Source organism: Siphateles boraxobius, unplaced genomic scaffold (genome assembly GCF_051911475.1).
Source record: "Siphateles boraxobius isolate OS27281-9 unplaced genomic scaffold, OSU_SipBor_1 22, whole genome shotgun sequence".
NCBI lineage: Eukaryota > Metazoa > Chordata > Actinopteri > Cypriniformes > Leuciscidae > Siphateles > Siphateles boraxobius.
In genome coordinates this window covers 16,157,436-16,178,176 of record NW_027508833.1, presented here as the reverse complement: position 1 = coordinate 16,178,176, position 20,741 = coordinate 16,157,436, and the positions used below count along the sequence as shown (strand labels likewise).

The 20,741-nt window shown below is 38.5% G+C and overlaps 2 long non-coding RNA genes across 2 annotated transcripts; one reads left to right on the top strand and one right to left on the bottom strand.

Moving 5' to 3' along the window:
* Nucleotides 1-15,623: 15,623 nt before the first annotated feature.
* On the top strand, nucleotides 15,624-18,685 carry LOC143746743 (uncharacterized). Its single transcript, XR_013206610.1, has 2 exons — nucleotides 15,624-15,758; nucleotides 17,911-18,685. It is a non-coding gene; the product is annotated as an uncharacterized LOC143746743 (long non-coding RNA).
* LOC143746741 (uncharacterized) lies at nucleotides 17,994-18,656 on the bottom strand. The gene is made up of 3 exons (XR_013206608.1): nucleotides 18,469-18,656; nucleotides 18,193-18,315; nucleotides 17,994-18,075 (listed from the first exon to the last, which is right to left on the bottom strand). It is a non-coding gene; the product is annotated as an uncharacterized LOC143746741 (long non-coding RNA).
* Nucleotides 18,686-20,741: the final 2,056 nt, after the last annotated feature.

Sequence of the window (20,741 nt, the reverse complement as noted above, 5' to 3'; positions counted from 1 at the left end):
CGTTTACAATGTAATCAAAATAATTTCTTAAAAGTTTCTCTTATACAATTTAAAAATATATATTTTTAAGACACACAGATATCAATAATTAGCCTGTGAATCTCAACAATGGTGACAATTATAAAGCATGTTGCAGTGCATTCTGGGTGCCACCAATCAAAACTCATTCATGGCTCCCATCATGCATTGCTGCATGAATAAATAATGAGCTTATGTTCAGAGGTGATCTGTTTGTCACCACTGCTGAGATTTATACGCTAATTCTTCATGTCTGTGTGCCTACATCAAATATTTTTTGGAATTTTTAAAAATTGTTATTTGATCGTTTGGATTTCATTGAAAAGGCTAAAAATTGTATGTTCAAAAATGGTTTAATAATCCATAAGGTAAATTTAACTCAGAATTTATGCTCTTGATGAATTCAGCGATTCAGGTCAATTAATGATTATGTTAAAACACAACCAACACCATCAGATCACCTTTTCTATTTGTTCATCTGGCTGTTATAACTCACATACAGCAGCCAAACAAAATCTAAAGTTAATGATTTAAGGGTCAAGAGCTCAACTAAACCAAACACTAATCACCATAACGGTGACTTACAAATTCCGGTTCTCTTTCAAGGAGTTTGAAGACGCGGTGGGAACGCTCTGCGTGATTACGTCGTGAAGCACGTGTAAAATCAGTCCAATGGAAGCCCGCTACGACATAGGTGACGTCATAGACCAGGAAACTATAAAGCAACCCTGAAATCAGAACGCGACAGCTTCTGCACCTTCAGCAAGTGCTCTCTGTATATCTGCCCTTGTCTATTTATTGTTGTCTGTCAAGCCCAATATATCTATCATTATTATGGTGAGCAAGCAAGATTATAGACGGTGTGTTGTTCCCTGCCCTCGTTATATACGGGTGGGGACACACACATCAGCTTTGTGTTGCTTGTTTGGGAGTGGAGCATGCTCAGTCAGTCCTCGAGGGGGCTGATTGTGAGCATTGTATGAGTCTATCTATGAAGACGCTCCGCTCTCGCCGATCGTTCTTTGAGGAGGACGGTACGGTTTGTATATATATATATACATATATATATATATGTTTATATGTATACGTTTTTCTGATATAAAAATAAAGAAAAAGAAAGATGAAAATGTCTGTTCTTCTGGACGCTCCGCTTTCAAGAAAACTAAACCTTTCAGCGGCGTTCCAGAGGTTTCTTCCTCACCAATCTATGTTCCTGAAACTGGCATAGAGTACAAAGAAGAAGTCCTGATGCCGAGGCTATCAGGCTTCTAAGGGTGGTCCCCTCCGGGGTAGGGACGGTTTTGAGAAATCGTTTCTCCTCGGCGCCCTCTGGGGTGCGACTCTCTGAGGCGGGTCGCAGCGCTGCCAGTTCGGTCTCCCTGCCGGTTCGCCGTTTCAGGGTGCCGAGGTGCCTGCTTTTTCCTAGGATCCTCCGAGGAGGGTCGTAGGAACTAAGCTAGTTAGAGGTAGGCAAGATCTGAGGACTGTCGTCATCTCTAATAAAGCTTAGACAAGAAGTCCTGTCGAATGAAAAAAAAAAAAAAAAAAGAGGGGCGGTTTTGAGAAATCGTTTCTCCTAACGGCGCCCTCTGGGGTGCGACTCTCTGAGGAGGGTCGCAGCGCTGCCAGTTCGGTTGTTCCCTGCCGGTTCGCCACTTCAGGGCGCCGAGGTGTCAGCGTCCCCGTGCAATCCTCTGAGGAGGGTTGTAGAATGGTCAGTTCGGTTGTTCCCTGCCGGTTCGCCGCTTCAGGGCACCGAAATGGTTGTTCAATCAAATTCAGAGGCCAGTCTCGAGAGACTGGTTCCCTTATCGGAATTTCTGGCAGCGTGGAAACTTCTGCCAAATATTTCTCTATGGGTCCTGCACATAATAGAAAAGGGTTACAGAATTCAGCTCGGTTCTCGTCCGCCCAGATTTCAAGGAGTCCTCCCCACGGTGGTGGACTCACAGCAGGCTCTGGTAATGGAGCAAGAAGTACTGACACTTCTTCGAAAAGGAGCTATAGAAAGGGTTTCTCCTCCCAGCAGAGAGTCAGGGTTTTACAGCCGTTACTTCATTGTTCCAAAGAAGGATGGAGGGCTGCGTTCTATTCTAGACCTGCGCCAGTTAAACAGCAGGGTTCAGAAACTCAATTTCAGAATGCTTACACTCAAACAGATTGTATCACAGATTCAGTCCGAGGACTGGTTTGTCACAATAGACTTGAAGGACGCGTACTTCCATGTATCTATCCATCCTCATCACAGGAGGTTCCTGAGGTTCGCTTTCGGGGGCGAAGCATACCAATATCGGGTTCTTCCATTTGGCCTAGGTTTATCTCCCCGCACTTTTACAAAATGCGTGGATGCAGCTCTGGCTCCGTTGAGACTCCAGGGCATCCGCGTATTAAATTACATCCACGATTGGTTGATTTTAGCTCAGTCAGAGCAGGTGGCAGTTCAGCATCGAGATGCTGTTCTGTCCCACATAAAGAGTTTGGGGTTGCGGCTAAACACCAAAATGAGTGTGCTCCTCCATGCTCAGAGGACCACTTTTCTAGGTGTAATTTGGGATTCGACCACAATGCAGGCACGCCTGTCTCCTGCTCGTATTTCTGCGATTCTCACAGCCGCAAAGAATGTGAAACTAGGCCAGTCACTCACTGTGAAACAGTTTCAGAGACTGTTGGGTCTCATGGCAGCTGCGTCCAACGTTATTACTTTTGGCCTTCTGTACATGAGACCCCTGCAGTGGTGGCTCAGGACCAAGGGGTTTTCTTCGAGGGGAAATCCGTTCCGCAAGATCAAGGTCACGCGGCTATGCCTTCGTGCCTTGGCCTTGTGGAATAAACCTTGGTTCCTCGCCCAGGGCCCAGTGTTGGGGGCTCCTTGTCGACGCATCACGCTTTCGACGGATGCTTCCCTCACGGGATGGGGGGCGGTCATGAGTGGCCGCTCGGCGCAAGGTCTGTGGCAGGACCATCAATGTTCCTGGCACATAAATTGTTTAGAGTTGATGGCGGTATTTCTAGCACTCAAATATTTCCTGCCAGACCTGAGAGGCCATCACGTGTTGGTCCGCACAGACAACACTTCGGTGGTCTCCTATATCAACCATCAGGGGGGTCTGAGGTCACGTCACCTTTGCAAATTGGCCCATCAGATCCTCCTATGGGCCCAGGCGAAGTTACTGTCGCTCAAGGCGGTATATATTCCGGGGCGTCAGAATGTGGGAGCAGATATTCTGTCGAGACAGGGGCTGAGGCCCGGGCAGTGGAGACTTCACCCAGAAGTGGAGGAGTTCCTGTGGGAAATGTTCGGTCGTGCTCAGGTAGACCTTTTCGCATCATCAGATTCAACCCATTGTCCCATGTGGTTCTCTCTAACGCACCCAGCTCCTCTTGGTCTGGATGCTATGGTGCAGGTGTGGCCGAGGCTGCACCTGTACCTCTTTCCCCCGATATCTTTGCTTCCGGGGGTTCTGGAGAGGGTTCGCCGAGAAGGGGCTCGTCTGCTTCTAGTAGCCCCTTATTGGCCGACCCGAGTTTGGTTCTCGGACTTGTTGTCTCTTCTGGACGGCTCCCCCTTGGAGATCCCAATCAGGGTGGACCTCCTGTCTCAGGCCGGGGGCACGATATTTCACCCTCGGCCGGAGTTGTGGAAACTGTGGGCCTGGCCTCTGAGGGGGCCAGGCTCAGGGAGACCGGTCTTTCGACCGATGTTGTAGAAACCATTCTTCAATCCAGAGCTCCAACCACGAGAAGGCTGTATGCGCTAAAATGGAAACTTTTCACCACGTGGTGTGTTGAACGTCAGTTAGATCCTGTTAACTGCCCTGTTGGTTCAGTTCTTGATTTTCTGCAAGACCGTTTCTCGGCCAGGTTATCTCCTTCCACCCTAAAGGTTTACGTGGCGGCTATATCTGCCTACCACACCCCTCTGGGGGGTACTTCTTTTGGGAGAAACCCTCTAATTACTCGCTTTCTCCGTGGTACATTGAGGTTGAGACCTGCACTGCACGCTAGAGCACCGGCTTGGGACTTGGCCATTGTACTCGAGGGTCTGGCTTTAGCTCCCTTCAAGCCCATCGAGGAGGTTTCTGAAAAGTTCCTCACTCTAAAGACTTTATTTCTCCTTGCTATCTCATCTATCAAGAGAATTGGTGATTTACATGCTTTGTCGGTTGCTCCTTCATGTCTGGAATTTGCACCTGGTATGGTGAAGGCATTTCTCTACCACAGGTCGGGTTATATTCCTAAGGTCCCACTGAATGTTGGGGGCCCAATAGTGCTGCAGGCCTTCTATCCTCCACCCTTTAATACCCCTGACCAGGAACAGCTTAACCTGTTATGTCCAGTCCGGGCTTTAGATGCCTACGTTCACAGAGCTGCCCTGTGGCGTAAATCTGAGCAACTATTTGTTTGTTTTGGGTCACTCAAGAGAGGATGCCCTGCATCTAAGCAGGTTATGAGTAAATGGATAGTCGAGGCTATTTCATTGGCTTATGAAGCGGCCGGACAGCCTTCACCTATGGCTGTGCGGGCTCATTCTACTCGGAGTATGGCGGCCTCTATGGCCTTAATTTCGGGAGTTTCCCTTCTTGACGTGTGTAATGCGGCAGGATGGTCCTCTCCGCATACATTTGTCAGGTTTTATGACCTTGACCTCTCCACTCCTGGGGCGAGGTTGCTTGCTTCTTAGTGTGCGCAGGACCTCACACAGAACGGGCATTTGTCACTATGGCGTAGTGGGTATAGGGTTCCCACCGCGTCTCAAACGCAGCTTGAGTTCCCTTGAAAGGGAACGTCTCAGGTTACGTATGTAACCCTGGTTCCCTGATAGGGAAAGAGACGCTGCGTTTGCCTGCCATACTTCCTGCATGCCCTGATCGACTTGCTTCAGGTTTTTCAGAAGCTGTCGCGGTCTGATTTCAGGGTTGCTTTATAGTTTCCTGGTCTATGACGTCACCTATGTCGTAGCGGGCTTCCATTGGACTGATTTTACACGTGCTTCACGACGTAATCACGCAGAGCGTTCCCACCGCGTCTCAAACGCAGCGTCTCGTTCCCTATCAGGGAACCAGGGTTACATACATAACCTGAGACGTTTTCTCCTTCAGGGATTCTGCTTGTTACCATCAGGTGTCTTCAATAATAATCAATCATCACTCAATTATTCGCTTAATTATCTCATTAACTTTAACACTGTTTCAGTGTTCATTTAACACTCTGCTCAGAGTTTATATAATTCACACTCTCAGTGTTAATTTAACACTCTCAGTGTTAATTTAACACTGGGGATTTTGCTGTGCACACACACACACACGCACATGTATATATATATATATATATATATACAAACTTTTATGTTAGATGGGATTAATCGTGATTAATTGATTTGACCACTAAAAACAATACAACAACAACATATTGACTGGTAACAAAATAGTGTCACAGATATTTCATAATTATAAAAAACAACAACTGAATATTTGGCAACATAACACTTAGAGTGGTGCAGGGATGATGTCAAAACCCAAAAGTCTAATTCGACACTGGTTCCTCGTTTATTAGTGAATTAAGCTCCGTGGTAAACACAATTTGTCAAAACCTGAATGTTTTTTCTTTTCTACAACGTAAACTACACTAGGGCTGGGCGATATATCGCATCACATTGTTATGCACATCTCGTCAGTAAAGCCGGTCCCTTGATTAGTAGTAAATCACCTTCACCTGCTTTCAGATGGAATGGCATTTACTACAAAGAGCCGTAGTTCACTGACAAGCTGAGCCATATCGCATCAATATCGCGGAGGTATCGCCAGCGATAATGAATGTGATATGGCTCAGCTTGTCAGTTAACTACGGCTCTTTGTACACAGCAAAAACTCCATTGTTAAATTAACACTCCTGCAAGTGTATATGAGTCCACACTCAAGAGTGTTGAAGTTAATGAGATAATTAAGTGATTAATTTAGGGATGATTGAGCATTATTGAAGACACCTGAAGAATCACTGAAGGAGAAAATCTCAAATTGTAAGCCACCGTTATGGCGATCATTGTTTGCTTTAGTTGGGCTCTTGACCCTTATATTATTAACTTTAGATTTTGTTTGGCTGCTTTATCTGAGTTATAACTACCAGGTGAACAAAGAAAAAAAGTGATCTGATGGTGTTGGTTATATTATGACAATCATCATTTGAACTTTATGTTTTTGGTTTATGTTGTTTGTTACAGCATAACTGTGATTCTGCATAAATATCCAGAATTTTAGCTATAATATAAAGGATTTCTTAAAAGTTGTTTTCTAAAAAAAAAACTTTCTTTTAGGCACACACAGACTTCAAGATTCAGTCAATGCATCTCAACAATGGTGACGAGCAAAATATTCAATTATGAAAAGTAAATTACATGGACAATTCTGATTATAATTTATTCATACAGCAATGCATGATGGGAGCCATTAATGAGTTGTGATTGGTGGCAGCCACTGCAACATGCATTATTATTGTCACCATTGTTGAGATTCACAGGCTGATTATTGATGTCTTAGTTTCTAAAATAAATTTATTTGAAAGTGTTTTGATCATCACAATGTTTTTTACATCTTTTGGATTATAAGAAAAATAATGATAATTATATGCTGTAGAATCACAAAGCGGTTGCTCACAAGTTAAACCAAACTATCTCAATAAGATTCATTTTCAGATCACAACATGATTATGCCAGAACATAAGCAATTCTATCAGATCACACTTTTCTTTGTTCATTTGACTGTTATAATTAAATAACAGCAGACAAACAAATTTAAAGTGAAAGTATAAAGGTTAAGAGCATGGTTAAGAGCCCAACTAAAGCAAACACTTATCGCCATAACGGTTGCTTACAATTTGTGATTTTCGCCTTCAATGATTCTGCTTGTTAACATCAGGTGTCTTTAATAATGCTCAAACATCACTAAATTAATCACTTAATTATCTCATTAACTTTAACACTCTTGAGTGTTAATTTAACACTGGAGTTTGTGCTGTAGAGTAAATGCCGCTCCATCTGAAAGCAGGTGAAGGTGATTTACTACTAATCAAGGAACCGGCTTTACTGACGAGATGCGTATAACAATATCGTGCGATATATCGCCCATCCCTACTCACAACACAACAAATACAGACGTGCTGCAAATACTTACAACACAACCAAATACAGAAACGTGCTGCAAATACTCACAACGCAACCAAATACAGAAACAAGCTGCAAATACTCACAACGCAACCAAATACAGAAACAAGCTGCAAATACTCACAACGCAACCAAATACAGAAACAAGCTGCAAATACTCAAAACGCAACCAAATACAGAAACACACTGCAAATACTCACAACGCAACCAAATACACAAACTTCCTGCAAATACTAACAACACAACCAAATACAGAAACGTGCTGCAAATACTCACAATCCAACCAAATACAGAGACGTAATGCAAATACTCACAACGCAACCAAATACAGAGACGTGCTGCAAATACTCACAACACATTGACTTTTCCCCTCGAATTTGAATTATTGTGATGTACCCAGATGTTTCACTTTTGATATTTAGTAGTTATCATTAGAATCTCATTTATGAGTAAACTGCCCCTTTAAGAGCTGAGAATGGCTCTGTCATGACTATCACATTCCATGAAATCATTTCATTTCACATACAGTACAATATACAGTATTATCAAAAGCTCATTCATCATTGTTTTGAGGGAGATTTAACCCAACTTTACTCAAAATGTCACTATCATTATTCAGCTGATCCTACAACCCTGCAAACTAAGAATCTGTGTCTTCATTGTCAACATATAAAACGGTCTCGCTGAGGCCAGAGCAGCATTTGCCATCTCCTGTCAGAATCCGCACCTGTTTCTTAACCGTTGATTACGGTACCTTTGACCTCGCTGATAGAAACGTACACAATGGCAGGTCTTTCAGGAGTCTGCTCGTGTGGCCCTTATGGAACAGCTGTATCAACCACAGGAACGGCAACTGGCCGGCAAACACAGGCCTCTTACTTTAATGGCTCAAACGCTAATGATTCAGCATGAACATATGAGGAAGCCATTAGCTGATCCCCCTCAAAACTTCATGTTCAAAAATTCATAGAAATGTAATTCGGTAGTTCATTATCTAATATTCTGAAGAAATTATCTATAAAAAGCCTTGATGAATTCCATGGAGATATTTTTAAAATTGAATCTTACCTACACGGAAAACCATTCCTACATCATAATGTTGAATTCCTTCTAAGAAATGTAATGTTGCCCCTTTATTTTTGTATATTCTTTGTTGCATTATAAGTTATTTAACATCTACATGGATGTGCGTAACATTGTCAAAAATGAAAAACTATACAAAAACTGTACAATGTTGGTACTTTATTGCTATCTTAAATCAGGATAATCATTTTACACATTTTAAATATTTGTGTATGCAGACACAAACAGTATTTATATACTTTATAGCAAAATAAAGTAAACTGTGACATATTACACCCAAAAATTCTTCATACAGTGGACTACCAGTAAAATTTATAAAAAATATGGGACCAAAAATTATTCAGACACTTTGACCTGACCATGTTTTACTTAAGCGTTTTTTCTTTAATTTCTAATGCGACTTAACAAAATTAAGCAGTGCTTGGTAATTGGTTGACCTAAATTGGTATTCTCTAACTGTGTACTTAAATTTAACAGCTGACAGCTTTTCACCTAATTCATTAAGGCACATTTTGACAGGATGTAAGGTGGCTCTTAGCCAGGGTCGGTTTACTTGGCGCCATGACCAAGTACTGCGATGTTTGGCTTCAGCATTGGAAGATAAGCGTAACATGACCAATAAGTTGCCACCTGTTCTAGCAAAACATTACACACAGAATATTCCTCCGCCCAGGCGAGCAACCACCAAGAAAAGGTGTTAAAACCAATTCTCGTCCAGGACAACTGGAAGCTGCTAGGGACTGGAAAATGCTGGCTGATCTTGATCAGCGGCTTATTTTTCCACCTGAGATTACCACCACTAACCTCCGACCAGATATTGTTTTGTGGTCTGGATCAGCACGCATTGTTCAACTGATAGAGTTAACAGTGCCATGGGAGGATGCGGTAGATGAGGCATATGAGAGGAAGAAACTGCGGTATGCTCATCTGGCTACTGAAGCAGAACAGCGAGGATGGAGAGTCCGGGTTTATCCAGTGGAAGTGGTTTGTCAAGATTTGTGGCACACTCTACAACCCGGTTCCTCAGAGACGTTGGATTCAGTGGCCAAGAGTCGCGTTGCACAGTAAAGCACTTATCTGCAGAGGAGCAGCAACTGGCTGTGGTTGAGACGGAAAGATTCTGGCTGGCTGTGTACAGGCCGCCACGCTACGGTTTCGAAGAATTCTTGAAAACTCGAAGAGTCTGTTGGTTTTATATGTATAGTTTGCATTGTAATATTATGTTCATGCGTATTTTGCGTGAATGAGGATTGGTGTCTGGACAGGTGGTATGCCATACGGAACCGTTGCCACTGAACCTGCTTTAATGACGGCAGTGGGGCTCGACAGCCTTAGTCAAACGGATTGGCGCATATGGTCGGGTTGGGGAGAGATTGTGGTTAGGTCACATGTGAACTACGAGGAAGGAGCAACCTCAGCAGCAGGAGGGATGTAGAGGTCAGTAAGCTGGGCTGAGTTGAGTGGGGGACGGAGGGGGGTGAGTCTGGGACGCCAGAGTCACTGTCGAGCCCTCTTGAGGTGTCGTGGGCTAGTCGACGAAACACTGAGGACGGAAGGTGCTCACTTGAAGACCCTAGAGATGTTCCCTACTCAGCTCAATCCAGAGGGTTGTTATGGGGGAACCGCACTGTGGTTGCAGACGTTGCAAATACACTGCAGCTATTAACACCAGACAGAAGGAGATTCACATCACCATATGGAAAGAAGCGTAAATGGATGGAGAAGCATAGGTTACTGTAAAGCTAAATCTTAGTTGGTGCTTATCTTGGCGAAAGCTGAGTACAAATCAGCATGAAGTTTTAACATCTACTCTCGTGTAATGGGAATCTTGTGAGACAATCAAAAAGAAGAATGGCCAAAACCAGTGAAATATCAACTGATTTGATAACTGTTCTTGTCATATTTTATTACCATTTTCTAAACTATAGCGAATAAACTGTGATAACGTGAGAAATGTTGAAAGTGTCTGAATAAATTTTGGTTTGACTGTATATATCAGTGGGGATTTCTTTAAGACTGCAAGGGAAGCTCGGCTTCCCCTATATAAATGTTAAAAAATTAATAGTCAAATATGTACTATTGTGTTAACATTTTATTGACTAAAAATGCGTTAGAACACATTCATCTCGAAGACGAGTTCGTTCAGAATCAGCTACATATAGCAGGTCGGCTGACTCGACTTCCTTCTCATTCATTCCCGGAGCGTCAGTGCATTTCCCTGTTGAAGCCGAGCGTCCATTGATTTCAATGGGGCTGCTTTGAACAGTTTTTTTCAGTGATTCGAAACTAGACGGTTATTGGATAAATCTGCGATTATGTCTGGACTCCGGGCTTCTGCGTGATGATTGGAGGGTCTGTCGAAACACTGCATCTCCTTTTGATTGACAGCAATTTTGTACTATAAAAAGTCGCTGACGCTGAAGCTATTCGAGCTCACTGTCCCATCGCGGATTTTGCAAGTGTAGTCGAAAGACAAACTGCTGCAACCTATTTCTTGGTATTTGCTTGGTAATTGCGAACCAATTTTCATCATAAATTTCACACAATTATACACCACATTCATTGTTTCAGTTTAACCTAATTCCCACATTTCCTCCGTCGAGCTTAATATCTTTTTTTTAGATTGTTTGTTCATTCATTCATTAATACAGCTTCCTCTCTTTGAAAGACCAGCAGCCGCCACTGCTGTGTATATATATATATACACACATTTTATATTTATTTTAATAAATATTTAATAAATTAGAAAACAAATCCTTAAAGTAAACATGCTTATATTTTAGATGGCAACTTCTTGAATCTGCAATCCTATTACAGTATTTTTTACAACTAAAGTAATTGTTTAAAAAAAAAAAAAAAAAAAATATATATATATATATATATATATGTGTGTGTGAATAAAAAGGAAGCCAACACTGTAACAGGGCACAGTGATCTGGTAATTTAGTGCGCACTGATAATCATGTTTTTTTTCAAATAGAGACAAGATAACGCTAATTTTACATACAGCACACAGTGAAACAATATGAATATGAGACAGTGGGCAACTGGATATAACACAGCATATTTTAAAATTTCATAGTTTTTCGATCGCATCTCCTATGAAGGTGATATTCTGTTCGGATTCACTCACTTCGCACGGACCGAGCGTCACTCGCAGAAACACATTTATGCAGGCTACAAATGGACACTTCACAAGATATTACACCTGGATTCGATTAAATCTGCAAAGCTTGTGAAATTAAATGTTTATTAGATGTTCAGAGATTTGTTTAAATGATGCATATGTGCATTTGCTGAATGTTGACGGTAAATGATAAAGTAGCCTATTTTAGCCTGATTGTTTGCCTTTTCTGTTACAAATAATATAAAAGCAACAGTTTACTTTTTCGCATACCATTTACTTTCTTTGTTTACCAGTTCTGTCTAACAAAGTATTAGATATGACTGACAGAGATCGTAAACTAATGAAGATGGAAAATGTGAGTGAGTGCTGTGTGATCAGGCGCTGCCGTTCTCTTCTCAGCGCCTGTCAAAATAAAAGTCCTGCTTCCAACACATCGGCCTATCAGAAAAACGCATCGGCCGATGCCGATATTTTAAAAATGCCAAATATCGGCCGAGGTGATATATTGGTCGACCACTATATATATATTTATATTAAATTAGGGCTGTAACGATATGCGATATGAAACCAAAATCGCGACACTCAGCGGCGCCAGAAGGCAGTATCGCGACACACCCCCTCCAACTCCCAGAGTTATCCTTCCCATCCAGATCCAATGCTAACACATCTTTAAATTACTATTAGTATTATTTGAAGTTAACATTATAAAATATGTAGACCTACACCACAAAACTAGGCGCTATCTGAAAGTCAAATTCCTCCCTTTATTCACATTATTGACTATTTATTTTAAGGAAGAATAAGACCGCGCAAGTTTTTTACCATGTTGATTTATCTGCAGCGCAATTTCTCATGAATCTCCGTGTCCGTTTTAAGAGAAACACATGATCAATAAAAATGAAAGATCCACTTTGGTTTTAAAGATCCACTTCTACCATATTAACAGCATAAAATAATTAGAGCACCATTTACTTGCCTCCAAAAAAACTGGTATTATTATTATTTATTGCTACACTGCAATATGTGAATTATTCCATTAGAAAATTAACACTTTTAGCAGGGTCAGGCTTTTAAACAGCGGAGCTGCGCGCTCTCGATTATGGTGACACTGTTTTCAAAACTCAGGCCGGTTGCACCAGCTGTGCGCAAGTTACAACTTAGCCTAGTTTTGACGTAAATGGCCACTAAGTTACGACTTGCGCACTTCTAAATATTTTTGCGTTGTACCATTAAACTTAGTTGAAGCGTAACTCTACGTATAAACTAAATATTTACGGCAGCTTCCGATCAGGAGTCACGAGCGGTTGGAATAAAATAGACAGACTGAACTGCATCAATAAGCTCTTCTTTTACCTGACAGACTTCTATTCTTTAGACAATATGATATTGCTGACATTTACACTCGCTTACATTTTAAGAGAGAGAACATTGTGAAAATATTACTTTTTTAGTGGCTCTTTAACCCGAACCCGTCCTAAACAGCGCCTTGCTGTGTGCATCGGTCCATGTTGTGCATGTCAAATATCAGTCATAATCAATAAACGTAATTTCTTATGTTTTTTGTATCAATATTTATTTATTGATCCTTATTAATTAGATTTCGAATACAGTTTCTGAATGTTATTGACTTATAAAAACACTTGTTATTCATGATCAAGTATCGTATTTAATGGAAACTTATTTTTACCGTTAATAATGTGAGGAAAACAAAAGAAGCTAGAATGAAGGATAAACTGAAATTCACGGCATTTCAACACAACTTCTGCTATTTGAAGGCTGCTATTGGATCATCAAGGGTAAACGTCATATGTGACAACATTACTTTACGGAGAGCTTACGACCTACTAGCTACGTGAAAATAAGAATCTATTATGTCTATTTTAAATTAATAAACTTTTTTTAATACATTTTTTGCTGGAGTGAAACTGTGACCGCTAACCCCAGTGTCCCGCATCTACATGTACTGGAAAAAATGCTGAACTAATCTACACCTTTATGGGTTTTTTTTAAAGAATAATAATTCAATGATTAACCAATATAAAGAATAATCAATGCTTTTGACAGAAACGGAGTCATGAGCGGACCTGCTTAGACGATCATGTCATGGAGCTTCTATAGCGATCTTAAGGCATGCACACAAGCAGCCAAGGCTATTTACAGCTTCTGTGTGCAACTGAAATAGACTGAGAGTTGAATTTCAATAGGAGTCTTACAGCTCAACCGCTCTCTGTCTCTAAATCTATCTATCTTTCTCCACTCTAGCTGATTTTAGAACACAGGTGTTGACCTTAGCCATTATGAGCTTCCTCGTTCACATTCCCCAGCAGCTCCTGTTTCTGTCCGTGGAGCAGCAGTCTTACATGTGATCCCAGAGTCAAGCAAAAATAGGCAAAGGCATAATAAATGTGGTCAATGCGTTTCAATGTCAAGAAAGAGATGTACCTAGATCAACATCTCTGTTGGTTGATAATATTATTATTAATAATAATTATAATATTCAGCTGAACAACATTTACCTCTGACTGTAGCAGCGGTTAATATTTAGTATTAGTGTTTGACATATCATTTGTAACTCTTTTTTCATATCAATCCACAGCACCAAATCTTCCACATGTCACTTTTTCAGGATCGGTATATTGCCTATATATTTAAATGAATTAGTTTATACTTATGCCGAATGAGATGAAATTCCTTGTAAGTCTAGAATAAGGATAGGATCCATTTATTTTATATTGTATTGTATTTTTATAAATGTATATATATATATATGAGAATATGAATGCAGCCTTGGTGAACAGAAGAGACTTCTTTTAAAGATGTAAAAAAAATGGTGATGTTTCCAAAACTTTTGAAAGGTAGTATTATATATATATATATGATTAATACGATTAAATAAGGATATACATTTAATATATAAATTACATATTACATTTTATTAATACATTTAATTGTACAAAAATTGTGTGGTTCAGGTATTCCCTGAACAAAATGTCCCCAAAAGATGACAATATCCGAAATTCTTGTCGGGACATGTTTTGGTACCGCGTGGAAAATAGCTTAAAAATCATACTAAGTTATAAAATCAAAAAAAGTTGTTTTATCTCTAAAAGCAGAATGTTTTCAGTGATGGGTAGATTTAGGGGTAGGCGTTACAATAAACAGTTTTTACAGTATAAAAAACATGATATATATGGAATGTCTCCATAAATCATGAAAACACAACGTGTTTGTGTAAAATTAAATTGACTGTTGGATCTTAACCACACCTTAACCACAATTTTACTGAACAAGAACAAGATTTGTCTGGTTCTCTAAACTAGTTTAAACCAAAATGTATTTATTCAAATTGAATTATGTAGAGATGTGTGACCAATATAAGTAGGCAAACTGCTAATGCACAATCAATATACACACACTCTAAGATTCCAGGTCACATGTCTGTTCTGATGGGTCAAGCTCAGCAGAGAAAACAAATAATAAAACACAACTTACAATCCATAAGATATTAAGAAAATACATTGGAAGAATTAAATGCTACTCATATCTTTAATTGTTCACCTCAAAGGTTGTGTCCAATCTCACAATTCAGACTTTTTTTTCTCAAAATTGTGGGATATAAACTTGCAATTGCAAGAAAAGGCCAAAATTGTGAGATAAAAAGTCACGATTACCTTTTTTTTTATTCCCTGGCTGAAACAAGCTTCTATAGGCTATATATAGACACTGAATAGTTATAGATACTGAAATGAAAGACAAAAATGAGCATGTAAAATCTGTCCTGAAGCCTTGCTCTGAGAAGTTTACAGAAAGACCAAATGAATTGTGAACATTAACATCACTGAGATATATTTCTGCACACACCAAAAACACAAACTACTTTGTCAGCTGTGCACCAGAAAAAAATTCTGCCATGCTGTCCAAAGAAAAGCTGGTGGCAGTTGTCTTTTTGCCCACCCCATGCTTTTTTTAAGAAGCCATTGACATTCAATGGCAGCTCTCGCTGTGGGTGCAGTGTGAACAGCTGAGAGGTGTGATTTCACAGGCTGCTGGCCCTGTCAGAGAGCTGAGGGCTGCGAACAGGAGGTCTAGGAGAGACCCAGGCCTCTAAAAGACACCAACAGGTGGAAGGCCGCCAACAAGGGGGAGGGCGATCCATAGAAAAGGACGGGAAGCCAAGCCAGGTCTGGACACAATCCAGGAGATGGCAATGGACGAGGATACGCACAGAAGAGAGGACGACAGAGAGCGCCGGACCCGTGTTTGTCCCGTCTGACGGAGTGGGCGCCAAGGGACGGGCAAGTAATGTGGGAAACTTGTGCTGAAACTGTCATTGCTGTCGGACTGCAGGGCTTTTCGATGCAGAACCAGATCTTGGTTGAGTCTCTCTTTACTGCTTTATTCTGATTTAGAGGCTTAGTTTGTTTACTCAAGCATATTTCAGAACGAAAATGCCATTTTTAGCTAATTTTACTTTTTATTAAGGCCATGCAAATTTCTAGACAATAGTCTGTTATTTACTAAATGCTTGCTAGGCCAGAATGGGATATGACTTAACTTTATGGAAAGTTGACATGTACTGAGGTGTGACGTGCTCAACACCATCTAAAGTTATTTATAAACTGCTTAAAGTTAGCATTTAACACTATCTAAAATCAATCCAAATGATTTTTAACAGCAAGCATTTCGTTTTTATGACCTAATATCCAATAGAATATTTGTACTTTTAAATGTTAATGCCGGGATGTTTAAAATGAGCCAGTGAAGGAAAAAATGTGATTAAAAACTTTACGTAGATTCATCAAGTTTTGTCTATAGAAAAAGTCCATGGTATGTGTCAACTTCCCATATGCCTTAGATATTGGCATTAGTATTGGACTGTTTTATCTGAGTTGTACAAACAAAGTTGTGATGTACTGTGTGTTTAACAGATCCGGCTGCTCGTTGAGACGACATACTTCCTTATATCCCCATATACGGAATCAATCTATGGAATGTAAGGAAGTGTGTGGCCTCAGAGAGACAATATCATCAACATCTACACATCTTCTTAAAACTGTAAGACAATATGACACTACTGAATTATATTACATGTATGGCTTGTAGGGAACATTATCATCCATCATAATTGACATATTGCAAATTACATATTAGAAAAAAAATTAAATAGTTAATTTGTTCAATAACTTTGTTATATAAAAATAAACCTAAATGTATAATAAAATATACATTTTAAATATATTTAATTATAAAATTTTAATTATACATATATAATTATCGTGTAATTAAATATATTTAAAAATTATTTTATATAAAAGAGAAATAAAAGACATTAAGATTCATTCTACAACTGTTATATTTGTTCTATAAAAATAAAATGTATCAAATATAAAAACAATAATTTTAAAGATTATTATATATATAATTTTTATATATAACAAAGAAATAAAAAAATAAGATAGTTTATTTTTTATAAAGTTAAGATTGTTCTACAAAAATAAATAATTTTTAAATAAATTATATTATACAAAAATTATATATATATATATATATATATATATAATGGCACGGTTTTATTTCAGTTAGCCAAATAGCTGGTTTGATTTGCATTGAGAGATGATCTTATGGAAAGTGCCCCATGCCAATCTCTTGGTATGGTGAAGGGTGTGAGATGATGTGGGTCTATTTTAACTCCAAAGGCCAGGGGAACTTTATCAGGATGCATAGTATCCTGGATCCATGAAATAACTGGCCTTTAAAAATAAAAATCTGCCTGCCTCTATGAGAATTTAACATAGGGGTGTCCTGACTTATGCACCCTGTATTTTAAGGAAGAACATTTATTTATTTATGATACATTATTCATTCACAAAGAAAATTGGTGTCCTTAAAGGTTGGATTTTTCCTCATTTTTTTAATTAAGGCATTAAGATAAATTTCCAAAAGATGATTTTTTTATTCCTCTTTTTAGTTAACTTTAGCATGGGTGCGTTCACTTATACTAAGCACTGTGTGTATGTATATATATTGTGTGTATATATATATATATATATGTATATATATGTATATATATATATATATATATATATATATATATATATATATATATATATATAATTAAAATTAAGAGAGTTCATTTGTTCAATTTATTTAAATTGATTTATTTTCAAAAGATCCTTAAATATTATCTTGGTTGATTTTGCTGATTATAGAGCTTACAAACATTTTTAAGCTATTAAATGTCTGTCAGTTGTGCAATACAACGGCGCAACAAATACTGAATATTTTAGTAAAATGTTTTAATGGTAGATATTATAAAGATTTTCCAAGAATTGAGCATTTTATTTGAAAGGGCCCCTGGTTTAGAAAATCTGAGATCGGTTTTAAAGTATGAATTATGATCTTCTTAACAACCTTTCAAATGTGGTTACAAATGACTTTCTAAAGGTTATGTCAAAGTCAAGCACAGGCCATTGTTAAACACATGTTGATGTTTCTGAGCTCCTCCATGATGACATGAATACTGCAGGGCTCTGAGTGACAGAACACAGCTGCTGTTGGACAGGTGGAGAAGAGCTAATTCTGACCTGACACCCCAGAATGAGGACATACCGGCACATCCATGCACTCTCTGTGTCATCGTCCTGCAGGAGGAAGATCGTGACGTGGATGGACGTCTTCTGCTGACATGATTCTGCATTCAAAGCAAAAAGTTAGATCTGAGATTAATCAGACATATGACTGGATAATTGCCCGTGAAAAATGTTGATGTGCCAATGACACGGAGGAAATCGATGTTTTTCCTCCTCACCTCTATAAATATGATGATGTAGCAAGCTGAAAACTCATCTGTCCTCAGAAACACGTCTTAGTTGCTGGTAAAACGGAACCAAGTCAGGTGTTTGAGAGAGGTTTGGTCCCTTTCAACCAGCTACTGCGCCGTGAATTCAGCCAGCAACAGCAACAAAACAAAAAAAAACAGGTGGATTTACATTCAACATGAAAAGTATAAAAGTGCTTAATGCATAACTGCCATTTTAACATGCATCACAAAAACACTGGTGTTGTGTATTGTTATTTTTAATACCAATGATAACATGTGTGCTGTGGTCTGGTTTTCAGTTCTGCTCTCTACAGGAAAGAAAAAGTAAATGTTAAAACAGTTCATCAGCCAAATGTTTAATTATTATAGACATTTTCTAAATCCATCAAATCCAGTAACTTTAAGCCAGTCCTGTGTTTTCCATCTTGTGTATTGTAATAAGAACATTTCAATAATAATAATTAAAAAAAACTAAAAGCTAGCATTTGTCTTTATTCTTTCTATATAAATTTTAGTTGCCATAATGTTTTAATAACATACATTTATTTAAAATACATGACTTGAACAGTGTTTTAAAATACTTTATCACTTTTTTGTTTTGTTGAAAATCTTAAAATGTCAACCGTATTACATGGTTCTGTAAAGGAAACAACATATTTGAGAATACATCAGCATTATATTCTTTATCTGAGAGGCAGCTTGTAGTTTTATGTTTAAGGCACACTAAGTAATTTTTCGCCACTAGAGGTCATATATTCAAAACAAAGGCGTAGCTTGATGACGCTTGATTTCGCAGAATCATGGGAGTTGTTGTCTTCACCTCTACAGCTGGTGGAGAATACAACGGGACTCGTGCAGAAATCATATTCACGGATGACCGGTAATGTATTAAAGATTTATTAACGTTACGAAAGCCGCTGAGGAACGAGGCCGCTGGAGCGATTGCTAACGAGAGACGAGTGCGACACACAGTTCAAGAGAATTGGAGCTTTTATTATCCCGCAGACGCTTCTGCTTCTTCTGGTCATGCGTGTGTGAGGAAACGCAGCGCTGTTTTATCATATTAGATACATTTGTGTGTTTTGATAGTTGTTATAATGCTACTTTGTGTGTTATAATGCTACTCTGTACGTTCACTACTATGAAACACTTGTTACACACTGCAGTGAGCTAGATCGATATTAGGCATGGTAAATATCACTGTAAATCAAGAAAAGGAGATTTAAACAAAAAGACTAACTGTGTTGAGCTGAATAACAATGATTCGTTTTCTGTCAATGAATGTATCCAAACAGTTGCTTACCTGTCTAATATAACACATAATATATAAGCTTCTTTGGTGTTTCCATGGTTTCTACAAAATAAAACCAGAAATCAAGGGTAACACGGGTATGAACACGGTCCGTGTTAAAACTACTTATTTTTCTGGATTTAAACTTTCTTAGATACATTTGGGATAATGCAAGTACACAAATCAACAAAATATATAACATAGTTCTAGTGATTTTTGGATATTATGATCCAAAAATCTTACATAGTGTGCCTTTAAACTAAACTGTTAAACTGCTACTCAACCCTGTTAGTGTTCTGAAATAATTATGTCCCAACGTATAAAAAAATTGATTTAGATGGAGATGGTACAATAAAATTATGAATCTGGTAGGGCTTGATTAAAAATATTGATTTCTCAATTTAAATTGAATCTCATTTTGATTAATCATTATCGATTCTTAAATCCAGAGCATCGATCTTTTAGGCTATATTGTTAAGTTGATGAATAAATAAAAATTTTGTAGCGTGGCAGCCATTGTCGAGGAGAAAAGTCTTGTATATTAATAATTATAGCAGCATTTTTTGAAAAAATTACTAACTTAAATTATTACAAAATATGACAATTCAAAATTAAAACTAAAAATGCTAAAACTTTCCAAAAAATGATTTTATAATGTCTAAAATATGTACCCGAATGCATACTGAAGCAACTGAATTCAGGGGAACAGTTAATTTACTCCATAGAGCCATGAGGCCATCTAGTGGTAAGAGTCATGAAATATGTTTTTTTTACCCCACAAGAGACACCCAATGTGAGTGTTTTTGCATGCAGTTTTTTTGTATATTAAGTTAAAGAATGTGCTTAAATTATATTATTAAATTAAATATACAATATAGTACTATAAAACGATAATAAATAAAAATCTCTTTCATTACAAATATAATCATTACAAATATAAAAATGAAATGATACAAGTGATATTTCTGGACAAAAAAAAACTAAAGTATAATTTCAGGGCTTGAATGATTTGTTACAGATACGGGAGGAGAGGATTAGGGTTTATTGGCTACCTGTTCTCTTTGGGAGGCCGACTGCCTACTAGTCAACAAAAACATATTTTTGAGTGATTAAGTGTTTTTTACTCATTGTTTTGATCAAGAGCACATGTGAAACAAAAGAGCAACTTCAGTGCAGAGATCTCAACCTCAAACAACTTCAGCTAAAATCCCATTTTTTCCCTTGTGACTTCCTCACAGTAAGCCAA